General features: G+C 44.1%; 1 pseudogene; it reads left to right on the top strand.

Annotated features, from left to right (window-relative positions):
- Nucleotides 1–2,452: 2,452 nt before the first annotated feature.
- LOC118576530 lies at nt 2,453–9,574 on the top strand (annotated as a pseudogene).
- The last annotated feature ends 8,101 nt before the right edge of the window (nt 9,575–17,675 follow it).

Genomic DNA, 17,675 nt, shown 5'->3' with positions numbered 1-17,675 from the left:
TTGTAGTTGGTTCTCAGAATATTCAACAGATGAGAGAATGAAAGAAGAAAACGGAACACATGGACACAGGAGTCATTTTACGAGAAATGGGGAAATCCCATTAGTCCTCCCAGTGGAAGAAGGCCTGGGTTTGAACTGGGGTCTGTTGCTTTCTTGCCTCTGATTTAGGGACGTTGTTTTGGCACTCCGGCGAAATCCAGGTGTGCCCTGTATATGCATTTAGTCAGGCTCTTTAGAATTCCTGCTTAGGACAGTTGCCACATAATAGGCCTCACCTGGAAGAGACATGAATGCAACTAATGATTGAATTTCATGGACAAATGACTGGAGTTGGGTAGAATGCAATGTTACTGCTTCTTACGGGGCTGGTCTCTATAATAAGAACTTCTGCTTTAATCTTGCCAGGTAATGACTGTCTCTGGCAACTGGAGTTATAAAAAAGAATAAGTATATATTTAGCAGTTCATGACTCAGGGAGGAAGCATACTTAACTACACAGAACCTGATTTCTCAAATGGAATCAGATGAAAGTGGGAGATGTTGAAAAGGGTCCCAGGACCCCCTTCCTCCACCATCTCTCTCCACACACCAATTTCAATGTGCCCTGGCGTCTACTTTCTTGCATTGTGCCTTGCTATTGCTTTTGCTCACTAGTGACCTACAGCTCCTCCACCCCTTCCTGAAAATAATATTGTTTAGTGGAGAATACAAATCTTTCACCTGGACTTCAAGGCAAGCTCTGCTTCCTACACATTGCTGCCTGTCAGAATCACGTCAGGTGCATTTACAGCATGCTGCCCAGACCATGCTTCACCCCTGCTCAGTCAGACTCACCCCTGCTCAGTCAGAATCCTCTCTGTGGGACCCAGGCTGCAGTCTATCCCTACTCAGCCATTCTTGTGCCCACTGCCTCTTCGCTGGGCACCTTCAGGTGGTAACCTGAAGAAAAGTGGCCATTGCTACCAAAAGTCTCTTGTGTTAGGGACCCTGAGAAGGAAAGAGGTGAAGTGTGAGGTGTAGAAATAACTCAGGAGGGATGTAAAGTAATGGACATTTCAAAGATGAGTTTTCTCTTTTTCAAGCGAAAAAGAACTTTCTTATATATGTCTCATACATGTGGTGTCCAAGAAAATGCCCCTGGGTGGGCTCTTACTTTATTTGCAATAAATCAAGTAGTGTAGGAGTCTGTTCTGAGTATTCACACAAAGTAAAAATACCAATCCCATTTCTCTGAACATCGCCAAGAGTTGTCAGTCTTGTGTGTATTTTCCCAGAATGTCTCTAGTGTGCATGTATTTATGCATGGGTACACACACCCATAGGAACAGTGGGTTTAGAAAATTAAGTGTTTATTTAGAAATGTTTGGATTCTTCCTATAAAAATTTGGCCAATATGTCCCTTACCTACACCATGCTGTGCTTCATATTTTAGTAATGACAGTTGTGGGATACTCTTGTAAACTGCTTTTAGTGACTGTAAAAATGCACCCTTATAACATGTGTTTTCTACTCCAGATGGTACATGATGTAGCTGAAGTGTCTCAAGAAGAGTAATATATTGGGAACTATCTCTATAATTTTAAGAAGTAGTAGGAACACTCATGCAGGCAGGTGTAAAGACACTTGGTACGGATGGCTGAAGTAAACACAAGTTAGTTTTAGTGTGTCTCAGTCTTCCTAAAGAAGGTGAGGTTGGGGTGGGTTGAAGTAGCACATTTCTTAGCCTTGACTGGTTTGGGTACCAAAGAAAGACACATTGTCTTTGAGTGATCCCAACTTCCAACTGTAGGCCTAGATGGGAGATAGGTTGTTTTAAAGGTGAGTGGTTTGCAGGGGGGGGGGGGGGGAAGGACTGGTTCTTATGTATCTCAGGCTAGTCCCAAACACACTACCGAGCTGAGGATGACTTCTTTAAACTCCTAATCCTCACACTCTACTTACTGTGTGTGTGTGTGTGTGTGTGTGTGTGTTTAAACATACTCCAAGCCAAATTAGAAAAAAGATAATTTTTATGCTTTTTAGATTTACAATTTTCAAATTGCTAATCTTGGCAGATGGTATTGGGCACCTTTTAAAAAGCCACTGGGGCATAAGCACGGGCATGGCTGCATCAGTAGACTCCCTGGGACTGTTAGCTTAAGTGCCCAGCTGGCATTGAGTCAGCCCGCATTCGTCTTGCTAACATGAGCATCATAACTTACCTAGAAGGATAGTTGCTGTTAATGGTTTGGGGTTAGATAAGGGAGGTAAGAGTAATGCCATATCAAATAAATATACCCAAAGGAGGGATAGAGGGAGGGGTAGGGATGGATGGATAGATAATGCATGGATTGACTGGGAAGTCATTTCTTGCCTTAACAAGTGTTTTAAAATGCAAGGAGTTGATCCTTGCCTATGATACAGAAAATACTTTGAAATCAACTTGACGAGTGTAGCATAGCCTGATGAGATCATGAACAAGGTAACATCTGATAGTAGCATTGTGGTGACAGCTGCCCCGTGACAGAGAGGCTGTGAACATCGATATCGACTCATGAATGGGGAAAAAAATGGACATGAGTCAAGAATAGGTCAGATAACAAAAAAATGAATACCCAGTCCCACTGTAGGATGTGCAAATCAGGAAGGTGCATGGGCGGGGAAGTGGAAAGTCATGCATTCTTGTCCTGTGGCTTCCATGTACTTAGAATGAGGCTGGAAATAGTAGGAATGGAGAGGCCATGCTGGTGGCTTTAAAAACATGGGATGACCTGCTTTGAGATCCATGTGGTTTAGCCTAGCAGAAGGAAACAGGTCCAGTCTCACTAGAGAACACCTCATTGTGTGTAGTATCCATTACACTGGATCACCTCCATAGCTAAGCTGATATTTCTGAGGTGTTTTCAAGGCCCAGCCAGAATTATATTCTCAAAAGCATCCTAAGAGAACAATCCAATCAACCTAGGTTTTTAAACCCTTGCCGTGTCTGGGTCTCCTTTAAGCCAGTAGAGCTCCAAGCATTTGAAGACAGGGCGTCTGAGGTTGCAGAATGCCGGGAAAGAATGTGCAGCACAAGAATGTCACCCTTCGCTTTCTTCCTAGCAGACATACCAGAAGAATGTCCAGCAGATGATGCAGTGTCTCATCCGAAAACTCGCGGTCCTGAGCCAGTATGAGGAAGTCCTGGCAAAACTCAGCTCCACAGCCACACACCGGCTCACAGTTCTGAAGACCAAGCCACAGTCCATACAGCGGGATATCGTGACCTGTCTGCAGCGGCCCTTACATGTTGGCCCAGCAGCTGACTCACATTGAGCTGGTAAGGAAGGCCCTATCGTCTTTGCCCTTCAGGGCCACAGATTAGTTTGCTTTGGCAACGGGACTGTTTGCTGATAAAGGTCAGAATGACTCAAAAGGGAAACAATACACAAAACAGCTGAATCGTGTATTGTTTAGGCATTTGAATATGGATGTTTCTGATATCCTGGGAATTTGCTCGTAAACACATATTAAACAAGATGGGGAAAAGCAGAGTTTATGACCTTCTTTGTCTTCTGCCTCTAATTATTTTCCTATAACTGTTTATTCTTCAACTGTCTTATGAAACATTGCCTCCTTTCACATCTTGAAGATGAAGAAAGTATTTAGGGCTAAAAAACTTATTTTATAATCTGCTTTAAGAAATTTGGGGATGCCGCCAACATTAATAGGGGGATGTGACCATCTATTTCTTCTCATTTTCTTTAATATTATTGGCTTTTATTTCAGGAGAGACTCAATTACATTGGTCCAGAAGAATTTGTTCAGGCATTTGTGCAGAAGGACCCTTTGGACAATGATAAGGTAATCAGGATCAAGTTGTTTGTTTTGGTGTTTTTCATTAGCTGTGTGTGATTCACTGTAGTGTTTTTGGGCTGGGTCTCTAAGTGCCTGTACAATATTCTTACCCCATCACTTCCTCCTTACGGGGGAATTTAATAAGCCCTTCCTGGTGAGATAGAGTGTTTGTGGTGATGAAGGTAGATGATAAAAACATAATGGTTTTAGCAGATTAAACCAGAAAGAAAGTCAAAGAGAACAGTCTGCCCGTGATTCAGCAGCAGCAGCAGCAGCAGGGGCAGGGGAGACAGGATGTACATCCATCTTTCCCAGCAAAGCTCTAATCGGCCTGGTTCCTTGCTGCAAGTGAATCCCTCATGGCAGTATCATGGCGGAACACCCACCTAAAGAACATGGTACTGGACCTACACTGTACATTTCATAAACACATGCACAATTTTTTTTTCCTTCTAGAGTGACCTGTAGCAGCATTTTGAATTGTTAGACTATCATCTGTGGCCACTTTGTCTACTGATGAAGTCTCTCTGGGAGACAAGGCAACAGCTGTTTCCGGCCTTAGACTGGTTTTTCTCAGCATAGGAAGTGAAGACTATGTTTTTAAAAGGAGACTAGTAGACTTTTTTGTTTGTGTCTTCTGAAAGGAAGGGAAGAGATGAATCTCTTCAAGCTTGGCCTTGAACTCCAAGTTAAGATTAACTTCTGCTTTTGAACAGTGTGTCATTCACCCTGCTCAAGAGAGTAATGGTGTAGATTTCCATTTATCTTTGGGTAAATGGTGCTCCGACGTTTTGTTCCCATCTGAATGTTATGGTTCCTAGCCCCTGCACTCAGCCTCTCCCTGCTGAGTTGATAGCAATTGGTATTTGCAACCTGTTTGAGCATATAACCCTGTTCTAGATACATCCCTGTTGCTGTGATTTAATATCCAGACAATAAGTGACCTAGGGGAGAAAGGGCTTAATTGGCTCACAGTTCCAGATTCCAGAACACCATTGAGGGGAAATCAAGGTTGGAATCCAAGCAACTAGTTACACCTCACAGTCAAGAGTAGAGAGAAACATGCCACAATTTAGGGGGAGATTTTATGCCCTTATGTATTCCTAGAATGAAGGGAAGGTAAAATTTTGGCTTTCTTATATTGCTTTCTAGGAAAAATGAACAGCAAGAAGTTCCTCAAACATAAACGTTTTACCTTTAAAGGGAAAAAAATGGAGTAGAGAGAAGTTAGGTGCAGCAGGGCTGTTTACTTACTCTCTTGCTTTGCTTTGCTGCCAGTCAGCTTCCGCCCTTATGCTGTTTGCCCCCACTGCCTGGAGAAAACAGTGCAGCCCTCAGTGGGCTGGCTTTCCTCCATCCATTACAGTCAAGACAGTCTCCCACAAACTTGCTGACAGGCCACCATATCCCCACAAGGACTTCCTTCCCACATGGTTCTAGCTTGTGACAAGTTGACGTAGAACTGACCAACAAATCCTTCTTTGGAATGGAGCGTCTGAGGGCACATGGCCACCCAGAGTAACGTAGATTCTTGGGAGGGAGGGATGGATGCTTTTGTAAGTGCATCCGCATGTGTTTGCAAACCTCACCTGTCCACGTTGCTTTCTCCGTAGACTTGCTATAGCCAACGGAAGAAAATGAGAAATTTAGAAGCTTACGTAGAATGGTTTAATCGTCTAAGCTACCTGGTTGCAACAGAAATCTGCATGGTGAGACAATTCATTTTTTCTCAAGTCTGTTTTTCCTGCTTACTTTCTCTCTGTTGGGCCCATGTGCTGGGTTCCTGCCTGCTCATTTTTATTTTTCTTACAGCCTGTGAAGAAGAAGCACAGAGCGAGAGTGATTGGATATTTCATCGATGTGGCTTGAGAGTGTTTCAACATTGGGAAACTTCAATTCCTTGATGGCAATAATCTGTGAGTATTTTTGTGAAGACACTAGTTTTATGGGGCTTGCAAAATGTATCCACTGAAAATCTTTCTTTCTAGAGAAACCCTGTCTCAAAAAAACTAAAAATATATATATATTTCTTTCATGGAAACTTTATTCTTTTAAATCTGGAGTTTATTCAGAGCATACAGAATGCTTGGTAGAGCCAAATTGGTGCCAGTATGTATCCTCTTTCCTTACTAAGCTTGAATTCATTGACTACCTTTAGTTCATTTATCCTCAGTTAAATATCCATCTGTACAAGCTAATGAGTGAGCCCGGCAGTGGTGGCACACACCTTTAATCCCAGTCTGGGAAAGTAAACAAACAAACAAACAAACAAGTGAGGACAGCTCTAGAAAGATTATTATTATTATTATTATTTTTGGTGACAGGGTTTCTCTGTGTAGCTTTGCGCCTTTCCTGGAACTCGCTTTGTAGACCAGGCTGGCCTCAAACTCACAAAGATCCACCTGCCTCTGCCTCCCGAGTGCTGGGATTAAAGGCGTGCACCACCACCGCCTGGTTTGTGTTAGAATTATAAATGAAACTTTATTCCTAATAGCCCTAGCTTGGAAAGAGCCCAAAATGCCCATCTGCAAGTAAATGAGTGAAGAAACTGTGGTATACTCAGACAATAAATGCTCTTGAGCAACAAAAGATGAATCATTGAAACAGAACCTGGATAAATTTCACAATCATTGTGCTGAACCTTTACCATGCCAGGCAGAAAAAGAGTATGTGCAATGTGAGTCCACTCATGTAAAGTTCTAGAACAGACAAAGCCAATGAGTGTCTGAGAGCAGGTGACCCTTGACCATTGCCGTGAATTCTCTGGAGGGTGGGGTGAGGGAAACTGACCAGAGGTGGATCCAAGCAAGCTTTATGGATGATACAATGTCCTGTCATACCTCGATTGGAGTGGAGATATATGACCTTGTACACCTATCACATTCATCTGATTGTACATTTAAGATCTGTGTATGTGTCTGTGTTTTTCCTCAACTAGAAATCTCTTCTAGGTATTAAACATGGAAATATTGGTATCAATATGATGATGGATATTTGTACTTATTTGGAAAATGCTGTAATTTGTAGGTTCTCACGAGGGGTGAGGTGTGTCATGTTGGGATGAGTATGGCCTATGGAGTTGCATCAGTGTGGTATCTACTCCTTGGGGCAGGCAGATGGCATTGGAAAAATTCCACAACCGTGGAACTTAGCTTATTCTTGTAGCATTGTCTAGTGGGCATGTGAGAAGATATGTGAAGCATGGATGGCTTGTTAGGTAACAGGAAACAGGTCATCAAATGTCAGCCTCTGGCCCAGTCACCCACTGTCTTGTTTTGTTTATTTAATGACCAATGAGCTAACTAGAGATCTAATATTTTGAAGTGATTGAGAAAAATGAACAAAAAAGAATTTCTAATGTGAATATAATTATATATAATTACATTATATTATATGAATATAATAATTCCAAATTTCAGCATCTAGTCAGCTATGGAGTCTTCTGCCTTTCATCCTAACATGTACGAGATGAAGGAGGAGGATCTGAAATTCAAGTCTTGATTCCAAAGCCAAGTCCAGCCATTCTGAGCCACATGAGGCCCTGCCTCAGCAAACTAAAACCAAATGAAGCATAAACTCCAGCATCTATAAGTGTCGATGGATTGTAGCGCCGGCCATTTGTTTACGTACTTACCATGGCGGCTCATGTGATACAGCCTGGCAGTGCCGTGGCCCCACATATGGCATGCATACCCTAAAATGTTTAGTGTTTTTCCCAAAAGATGTGCTCAGCCCTGTTCACAGCTATGTTGCCTCTGAACTGAGGAAGTTCGCAGGGAAGTGCTGTAAAACTTGAGGCTGTTACTAATAGTTGCAGAACTCAGTTATTGATGCTTAGTAACATACACTTCTTAGGAGTCCAAGCAAGAATGACTTCTTACATCTCTATTTTGATTTCCTTCTTTGCATGTGTATTTTAAATGGGAAGCTGGTATGAACATGAGCCTGGTCTCAAGACTAAAAAAAAAACTTGGGCCAAAGTGAAGACGGCAAAGTTTGACATTCTTGAGGTATGTGAAAGTGATGTTTTAGAGTTGAATGGAGAGAGCATGCCTGGGATCTCAGCATTCAGGATGAGGCAGGAGGATTATGAGTTTCAGTTTGCCTTATGTACTTCTGTACAGTATCCTCCTTGCCTTAGAATATTCACCACTGTAAGAAAATTTGGTTAGCCTGAACAGCCCTTCCCATATAACTCTGAGTGTGTGTGTGTGTGTGTGTGTGTGTGAGAGAGAGAGAGAGACAGAGACAGAGACAGAGAGAGAGAGACAGAGAGAGAAATGGATAAATCATACTGCTAATGAATTTGAATTTGAATTCATAGTTAAAGGCATGAACTTGTGAACATCTACAGTAGAGAAATGAGTAGTTAATAATATTGTCTTTCTACAGCATCAGATGGACCCTTCAAGCAATTTCTATAACTACAGAACAGCTCTCCAAGCGGCAGCGCAAAGGTCCCTAACTGCTCACAGTAGCAGGGAGAAGGTATACTGTGAAAAGTGATATCACTTGTTATAGACTTGCCATGTTTTACACTGACATTGTGTAAACTACTTCCTGGGGCTGTTTTTACCAGCTCAGATCTAAGAGAAGTGCAGTTATACACTTCCTTATGCCTTGGCACACAAGGAAGGGGAACACAGAGCAAAGTCAGGCTCTGGACAAAGAGAGGTGACTTGACATAGGATTCTAGTACATTACTATATTACTTGCACTATATGTTTGATGTGTTCTGTAGTATGTCGTAGTTGTATTTCGGACAGTAAATCAAGTCACATGGTAAGGTAACTAATAGCATTAGAGAGTAATTTGGTTTAATGGGGAAAAGACATTTAAGTTCTGCATAAAGTGGCTTGCTTCATGTAACGTTTTCTTTCAAAAGAATTAGCTTACCTCCCACAGTTAAGTCACTGATTCTCAGAAAGTAGGTTAGTTGCTATAGCATTAGGGCCCACTGTTACTAATTGAATATGTAGGTGGCATGAAAAATACAGGGTCAGTTTCTGAGACATGAATGATCCTGTCCTCTGTCCCCTACTCATTAGCGTCACCCTGGATCTATGGCGTTCTGGATTCTGAGGGTCCCGTTGGCCAAATTTCTGTCTTTCTCACAGAGGAAGGGCAGATTGTCTGTCATGCTGTTTGAGAAGTAAATGTCTAGTTATGATAAACAGCTGATGCTGATTTCCTAGTGGCGGCTACGTCTATTTGAATTCTGTCCCCATGTTAAGCAGTATTTTCAACAAGTTTGGGAAAACAGGATTAAAACAGTCCCTGGCTTCTAAGTCACATCCCCACAGAATCATCAGGCTTCAAGAATCATCAGGCTTCAAACTCCTTTTAAACACATGTCACTTCTTTCACCTCAACTGAAATGCCAACTCTGATGATGTCTGAGAAACACTGTAAATGTATTAATTTTGACTTTTAAATGAAGAAACTTCCAGTTGCCTGAGAGTTTCATTCGTTAGGTTTTATATTTTGCTGAAAAGAGCGAATCTGGAGTGGGTTGAGTTTCTGAGGATGAGCACATGTGTGGGAGGGTCCCAGTATTCTGAAGTGAAGGATTCTGGGATATGAGACCATGACACATCTTCCTGTGGTGGACAGCAGGCTCATCACATGGCCCTCAGTGGAGGTGGGGTGTGTGTGTTTGTGTGTGCGCGCACACGTGCTGTGGAGTCCTGTCTGTTAGAGGGCTGCTGCTGTGTCTTCAGCCACCAAAAAGAAAACAAACTTAGTTACTTACACTTTATATCCCTTAGTAAATTGTTTCTGCTTTACTTTTTGGTTTTTCAAGACAGAGTTTCTCTGTGTAGCTTTGGTGCCTGTCCTGGATCTTGCTCTGTAAACCAGGCTGGCCTCAAACTCAACAGAGATCCACCTGGCTCTGCTTCCTGAGTGCTGAGATAAAAGGCGTGTGCCACCACCACCCAGCCTGATTTACTTTTAAAAGCCATTTCAATTTAAATTAATGGACTGTACCCTGTAGCTGATAAAAGAACGATTACAACCATTTGAAGAAGTACACTGTTTTGTTTTCTTTATAATTGGACCCAGAAGATAAGAAATAAAAACATGTCTGGTCAAATCTGTCCTTTATTAAGAAATGAGATTATCTTCCTTATTTTGAGCTGAGGGAGGACTTTCCTTATTGCAAAGTGACGTCCCATGGCAGCACATCTTGGGTAATGGTCTTTGAACTTTTTCAAATCTTGTTTGTGCAGTCAGAGTGGCACATTTCCAGGTACCTATTATGAAGCAAATCAAATCTTTCTTCCACACAGGAGTTCTTAAATGCTCTCCTCAGTTTTTAACCATGCCTCACGCTTTATGTGGTTTTCAATCCCTTTGCTATTCTGTTTGTTTCTGTAAACTTGCTCCTCCTCATGAGCATCTGTTTCTAGACATGGAACTGATAATACCTTAAACTATAAAGTCTGACTCTGAATCACGAGGAGCATTTTACTTTTCATTACTAGGGGATGAACCCAGATATTTATGCCTACCAGGCAAGCACTCTACCATTGGACTATAATATATCCCCGGCTGTTTTGTTTTTGAGAAAGAATTTCATCAGGTAGCCCAGGCAGGCCTTCCTCTTGAAATCCTCCAGCCTTGGCCTCCCTAGTAGCTGAGATTACCAGACCCAAATGAATTCACCATGTGTATGTGTGTGTGTGTATGTAATATATGTGTGTGGATACATAGTAAATTTGAGGGCCAGCCAGGAATATGTGACCCCACCACATACATAATAGTTTATATATGGCTTCTTGAGAAGCTCTCCCACTAATGATATTGGTAAGACCTAATAAAAACAAGACTTATTCTCTTTATTTATCTCACAACAATCTGGAGTTGCTATTTTCTGCTCCTCTTCAGTGTCCAGTGCATTGGACAAAGCTGATTGGGACTCTCAAGAGTGAGTGAGGAGATGAAGTCTGAGGTTCCCTTCTTATCATGGGCATGAGAAACAGAGCAGTCAAGTGCCCCAAGTAAGGCTGGCAGTATGGCCGTGTTCCTGGGAAAATGACTCAGGTAGTAGTAGAGAACCTCGTAGGGACCCTGAGTGCAAACGTCACAGAAGGAACCATTCTGCCTCCCACAGTTTATAGGACGTGAGTTTGATCCCAAGCAATGTAGCTACATAATGAGTTCCAAGGGCTTCTCAATAGGAAGGGACTTATGCCTGGTACTGTAAACCTAGCCATAAACCCATTTCTGGAGAGGTCATAAACTTTAGAGGAAATTCCATTACAATCATTTTGCTAAGTTAATATTGCTTCTAACTGTATGCTAAATACTTACTCTTGCACCCGTAGATAAGTACAAGTGCCCCACTCCTCATCAGACAAACTTCTTTCTTATAGTAGATGAATGCTACTGTAGAAGTCCTCAACCAATCAAAATGCAGGAAGAAGTGGTCCTGGGGTTCCCAGCTCCAACTGGAATGTGTACATCACAATCCTCACACCTGAGGCTCAGGGAACACAGTGGAGGAGACAGAAAGATTGTGAGAGCCAGAGGACCTGGACGAGCTGTAGGCAGTGTCTTCTAGACATGACAGGGATGCTGCACCCACTCATTCTCCACAACATGGCTACTCAAACAGGATTTGGCATGTCAAAGTGGATGGGGGAAATTTCCCAAGGCCCCAGTCCAGAGGAAAAGCTACTGTGGTCCATGGGTGCTGAGAGAGGGGAAACAGTTTTCTCTAAGGACAAAGCTTCTAATTAGGCCTCTCAGTCCTGAGGAGTCAAGTGTAAACAGCGGTATAAATAAGGACACCAATTGGACTCAGCAGGTTGTTCTCTCTCTCTCTCTCTCTCTATTATTGATATACACACACACACACACACACACACACACACACACACACACACACACACCCTGCATGTGGACCTCATGTTTGCTTGGTGTCCATGAGATCAGAAGAGGGAGTTGGAACCCCTGGAAGTGGAGTTAAATGGGTGAGAGCCTCCATGTAGGTCCTGGGAACTGAATTTGGGTCCTCTGCTAGAGCAGTCAGTGAGCTTAACCATTTAGCCTTATGTCTAGTCCCTCAATATGAATGTTTTTTTTCCCTCTCTGTAGCCTTGGCTGTCCTGTAATTCATGATGCAGACCAGGCTGGCCTGGAACCCAGAGATCTGCCTGAGTCTGCCTCATGAGTATTGGGATTAAAGGAATGCACCACCATTACCACTGCCCAGCAGAATATAAACTTTTTTTATGGCACTGAAGGGTGCCTTTAACAAGTAGGTGAGAGTTTATCTGTGTATTTATCACAATTGAAATAATTGCGTACAGGGTCTTGCTATGTAGCATGGCCTAGCATCAACTTCTTGCTATTGCTAACATCACATCTTGAATGTTGGGATGACCAGACTGCACTTCCACCATCAGACCCATTCTCAGGGTATGTGGTAAAGCAAACATTGCACCAGACAGAATTGACATTCATGAGGTCATGTGAGACCTCCCTGTAGTGGATATATGTTCTATCTATGACCTTGAATCACTGCCCCTAGAGATGTAGCAGATAATGTCCTAACTACCTATGATCTTGAAGTACCTGCCCTTGGGGCATGATCTCAGGGGGTTACCCTTAAGACCTGAGGCCACACTCCTCCTCTTCTCTTCATTGTGGGCTTGAATGCTGGCATGGATTCAGGCAGAAGAACAGCGTGGGACTGTACCTTCCAGGACCCTACAATAAATCTCTTGTACTGGAGTAAGTCTCCCTCCCTAATAAATTTCTTTACCCTTTAAGCAGACTCCGTAGATTTCTCATAATACCCCCCATTTCTTCTACAAGGCCTGACATTCCACCCTATTGTCCCAAGCTCCAGGGGTGAGGACAGGAGCTTGCCAGGTCTTATAGCATAGCATGGGTCTGAGGGCTTCACAGAATCTCCACCCTGCATGATGATCATGGGCCAGGGAGACACCACTGTTCTCCAGGAGTGTTCTGCTGTTACTGTGTCATGAATTCCCAACACTGAAGATGGACAAGTCCTTATAGTCCTTATAGCATGGTTCTGTGGGTCAGGGGCAGGCTCTGGCAGGCTGTGGCTGTGGTGTGAGGTTTTGGTGTCAGCAGCTACAGGTCACCAGAAGTTCACTGTCACATGTTCCATGGAGAATCCTCAGACCGATTCAGGGCACCTGCTCTCTTGGGAAGCCTGGGAGATGCTCAGCCTGACATCCAGGAAGTAGACAAGGCAACACCAGCCTTGGCCACTAGCCTCTCCTGGGTATATTAAGGATAGCCATAGCCAGGGCAGTCCAGGGGGTGAGGACACATAGAGGGAGCCCTGGAAAGCGTCTCCCGAGTGGATGAGGAATGTCTCCTGGGGAATGGGGGCAGCGTGGGTAGGGCTATCTTGGAGACATGCCAGGGTGGTACAGTGAAATCAAGGTCCAGGAAGCAAGGAGGGTGGTCTGGTGGGGGCAGAGCTGGAAGCCTGAGAGGCAGACAGCTGGTGTGGTGGTCATGGAATTGTTGGGTTTTGTTTGTTTGATTTTTGAGACAGGGACTCACTGTGCAGATCTGGCTGACCTTACCTGGCTATATAGACCAGGGAAGCATCCACCTCACAGCGATTTGCATGCCTCTGCCTTCCGAGTGTTGAGGCATGCACCACTACTCGCCAGGCTAAACATCACAATTTTTAAAAAGAAATTTGTTACAATTTAAGTTGTTTTGTATGCTGGTGTGTGAACCACAGTGCATGAGACTCACTTCCCTCCTTCCATCATGTGGGGCCTGGGGAATCAAACTCAGGTTGTCATGGCTTTAATCAGTATGCCACCCACACTCCCAAACTGGTTTGTACATGCACAGCCAAAGTGTAGAAAGGAGATTTGTCTATTGGATGTGGGAAGATCATTGGGAAGAATATTCTAGAAAGCATCCCCAGATTGGGGAAGCTGCTGTCACTTTGGGCAGTTTCTGCTCCTCTGGGGAAGTGTTGTGGAATAATCTTTTTGTGCACTGTGAAGATGTGTCTTTTCCATGGAGCCTTCTTATTGTTTTAATAAAAAGCCAAATGGCCATTAGGTAGGCAGGAGGTATAGGTGGGACAGAGGTCACTGAGAAGAAGAAAGGCAGAGTCCACAGTCAGACAGAGAGGGAGCAAAACATGCAGGAGAACAGGTGGGTGTCACGAGTCATGTGACAACGCGAAGAGGAACAGAAAAAGAGTTAATTTAAGTTATACGAGCTAGCGGGACAAGCCTAACCTATGGTCTGAACTTTCATAATTAAGTCTCCTTGTCATGATTTGGGAGCTGGCAGGAGAAACAGAAAAACCCACCTACCGGGAAAGATTCTGGAGTGGGCTGCTGAGGCCCATGGAAACTCAGCCGAGAGAGACCAGGCCGGGACTCTTGCAGGAAATGTCACATGGACTCTGAGATTTGGCACCAATATTTAACATTAATGTGCAAATAAATAGAAAAAGAAAAATATTCAAAATCAGCTGCAAAGACAGGTTGTCGAGAAATTCCTCTAAGACGTTAAGGAGGAAGGCCTCAGAAGCATGTGAAGGTGCCCATGCTCCTTGCTGGGGAAGGGAGGTCCAGAGGGTCCTGGGTGGCTCAGGATCCCCACGTGCAAATGCCCTTCTCAGGAAATTAGGATCTGGCCAAAGCGCCTGTGGATCCTTTGAGATGCACACAGCAGAACCTGAGCAGGCACAACTGCTCCCCAGTGCCCAGACCAGGGCAAAAAAAAGAAAAGGAGGCTCAGGAACCTTGGGAGACAAGACCTCTCAGGAACCTTTGATATGGCACAGTGATGTGGCCCCTGTGGAGGGCAGCTGTGGGATGGTGGGTGGTTAGCAGGCTCATGGGGAAGTCTCACCCTTGGGAAGTCAGGGAAGCTGCTGTTGCTGTGGAAGTCACAATCACTAGGAGTCCCAGAAGGAATAAATACGTGTCTATTTATTGGCCCTTGAGGAGGCATTCCCTGCAGTCATCCAGGGTCTGGTCTGCACTGCCAAGAGCTACATACAGCTCCTGTTTGCTTGAGGTCAAGGTGGGACCCTAGGCTCAAAGTGGCAAAAACCCTCTTGGGGGTTATGATGAGTGGGGTGGGGAGGTTCATGTGCTGAGTCCTTCAACAGATACTTAGGATGAGGTAGGTGGCAGCTGTACCTTATGGGGTAGCGAGTCACCAGCAGCCTTGCACATGCACAGGTTTCAGTCTTGCGGGGGACCATGTCCTCCTCCTTGTCACCAGTCCTGAACCAGCCCCTGCCCCCTGTAGCTGCCACAATTACATCTCCAGTCAGCGGCCTTGCCATTCTCAATGTGCAGGTGGTGACTCAGCAACACCTGGTGTGTGTGTGTGTGTGTGTGTGTGTGTGTGTGTGTGTGTGTGTGTTCCTGTGGGGATCACAGTACAGGGCTCATGGGCTCGTGGTGCAGACCTCAAATGCTAAGGGCTCCCACAGCGGTCATGGATATGGCATCTGCTTGCCCAGCACAGTATCCTGCTGTGTTCTCTCCACTCCCATGAGCCACTTCCACAAGCTCTTAGCCTCACCTGCCAGCTCCAGAATTTTTTCAGGTTCCTGCAGGTACCAGGCCTGGGAATAGGACTTGCAGGCTCAAGGCCAGGGAGCTGGTGCTGGAGGCCCAACCAGAGCCTAGCATATGTGACACCTCACCCCCCCAACACCCACTTCTGGAAGCTTCTCCCAGCAGGGCTGGTGGTTGCCCTTTCTGCTCTCTGTGGGGTGGGGTGGTCTCCTGCTCCCTAAGTTTACACTACCCCTCCAGCACCACCACCCCATTCTGTATCTCACTGGCAAGCAGCACAAGTGGGACCTCTGCAGGAGCACAGACTTCAGCAGGGAGCCCTCCATGGGCTAGTTGGATGCACCCTGAGTCCCCACTGCTCCACATAGCTAGCCAGGTGCTGGGCAAGAGACAAACATAGCCAATGACTGACTGAGGTAAGTGGCTGACCTCTTTACCCTGGATCCCAAATCAGAAGGTCGTGAGAGTGTAAATAACATAATATAATAATAAATAAAATAAAAAAGAGACCTGAATGGCATGGAGCTCTCTGGAGCCCAGGGCTTAACCCTTTCCTCAAAAGTCAGATCCCCAGCACTGCTGTCCCTTTTTTATTTTACTCCAAGTTGATTATATTCATGTTTATATTTCTTTGTTTAACTTTATTATTTATTTATTTATTGTTATCTATCTATCTATCTATCTATCTATCTATCTATCTATCTATCTATCTATCTATCTATTATGCTTGCCCACTCCAAGAAAGCCAGTGCCTCTGGCCTCTCTGGGCACCTGCACTCATGTGAGCAAACCCACCCACATACATGTGAACAATTAAAAATAATAAAAATTAAAACAATCAGTTAAAGAGGCATTTGAAAAAGTAAATTAAAGCAAAGGAAAACAGGGCTGGGGATGTTTTGAGGTTCCCAGGGGTGTTGGGTCAGGAACTGATTTGGTCTAGGCTGCCCCAAGCACTGGCTTCTATCCTCAGCACTGTATAAACTGTGGCGTTGCCACAGCACACAGACAGAGAAAAGCCATTCCTGGTGGTTGTTGGAGGGTGGATGTAGGATGAGAAGAATCTGGATGCTGGTTGTAGGTTTATCTGTCTTTCATTCTTTTTTCTTCCTTTTTCATGGTTTATCTGTGTCACTCTGTCTGTCCTAGAATTCACTCTGTAGCCCAGGTGGGCCTCCAACTCTCAGCCTTAGCCTCCAGAGTGCTGAGAACATAGGTCTGAGTGATCACTGGTGGCCAAACTTGGGAATCAGTTGCTGCTCTGCCTTAGGGTCTCTGTGACCTTAAGTTTTTCTGTTTTTTGTTTGTTTGTTTGTTTTTGTTTTTTTTTTGTTTTTTTTTCCTGTCTTTAAATCCAGATCTCTTTTCTCTCTTTTTCCCCCTCTCACTCCAGATAGGAAGTTAAACCTTTCTGGTGTTTTCCTTTTAATATAGAGTGTACTGTCTCAGTCAGGAAAGTCTCCTCACAATTCTGCACAAGCAAATTGGTTTTAAATCCTAGCCCTCTAGAGGCTAGGAAACACAGAGCAAAAAAAATATGCTTTCATCTTGTTGAAGTCAACAGCTATACTATGGGCTAACCACAACTACTAAAAAATTTTTAACTGTGACCCCACACACACTACACACACACCCACACCTTCACCCACATACACACACACACCCAGAGACACATAAATACATTTTGAAATTAAACTAAATGTATAATAATATAAGAGAACAAGAAATTAAAACCAGACATACAGCCAGACAACGGTGGCACACACCTTTAAGTCCAGCACTCAGGAGGCAGAGCCAGGAAGATCTCTGTGAGTTCGAGGCCAGCCTGGTCTACAGAGCCAGATCCAGGATAGGCACCAAAACTACATGGAGAAATCTTATCTAAACAAACAAACAAACAAACAAACAACAACAACAACAACAGACATACAGAAAACCTTCCTGGAGCTAAAAAATAAATACATAAAAGGAAATCAGGTGTTATGGTGCATGCCTTTTATCCCATCACTCAGGAGATAGAGGCAGGTGGAAAACTGAATTGGAGGCAGATCTGATCTAGATAGTGATTTCCTAGGCTATGAATCAAGGACCCCCCACCCCACTCTGTTCCAACTAAGTCATTGAATGGAATAAACAAATAAATCTAATTAACTTGGAGTAGAACAAATAAACAAATGAACAGAGAAACAAAGGAAGGCTGGGGACCTGGCTCATAGGGGGAGGAGAGAGCCCTGGCTTAGGTGCCCAAAGCCCTGGGCTCCATCCTCTGGGCTGCAGAAACTCAGCATGCTGGCTCGGCGGTTCAAA

The sequence above is a fragment of the Onychomys torridus genome, unplaced genomic scaffold (assembly GCF_903995425.1).
Source record: "Onychomys torridus unplaced genomic scaffold, mOncTor1.1, whole genome shotgun sequence".
In the NCBI taxonomy this organism is placed as follows: domain Eukaryota; kingdom Metazoa; phylum Chordata; class Mammalia; order Rodentia; family Cricetidae; genus Onychomys; species Onychomys torridus.
Note: the sequence above shows the minus strand (reverse complement) of the source record. Positions and strands in the feature narration are given on the sequence as shown.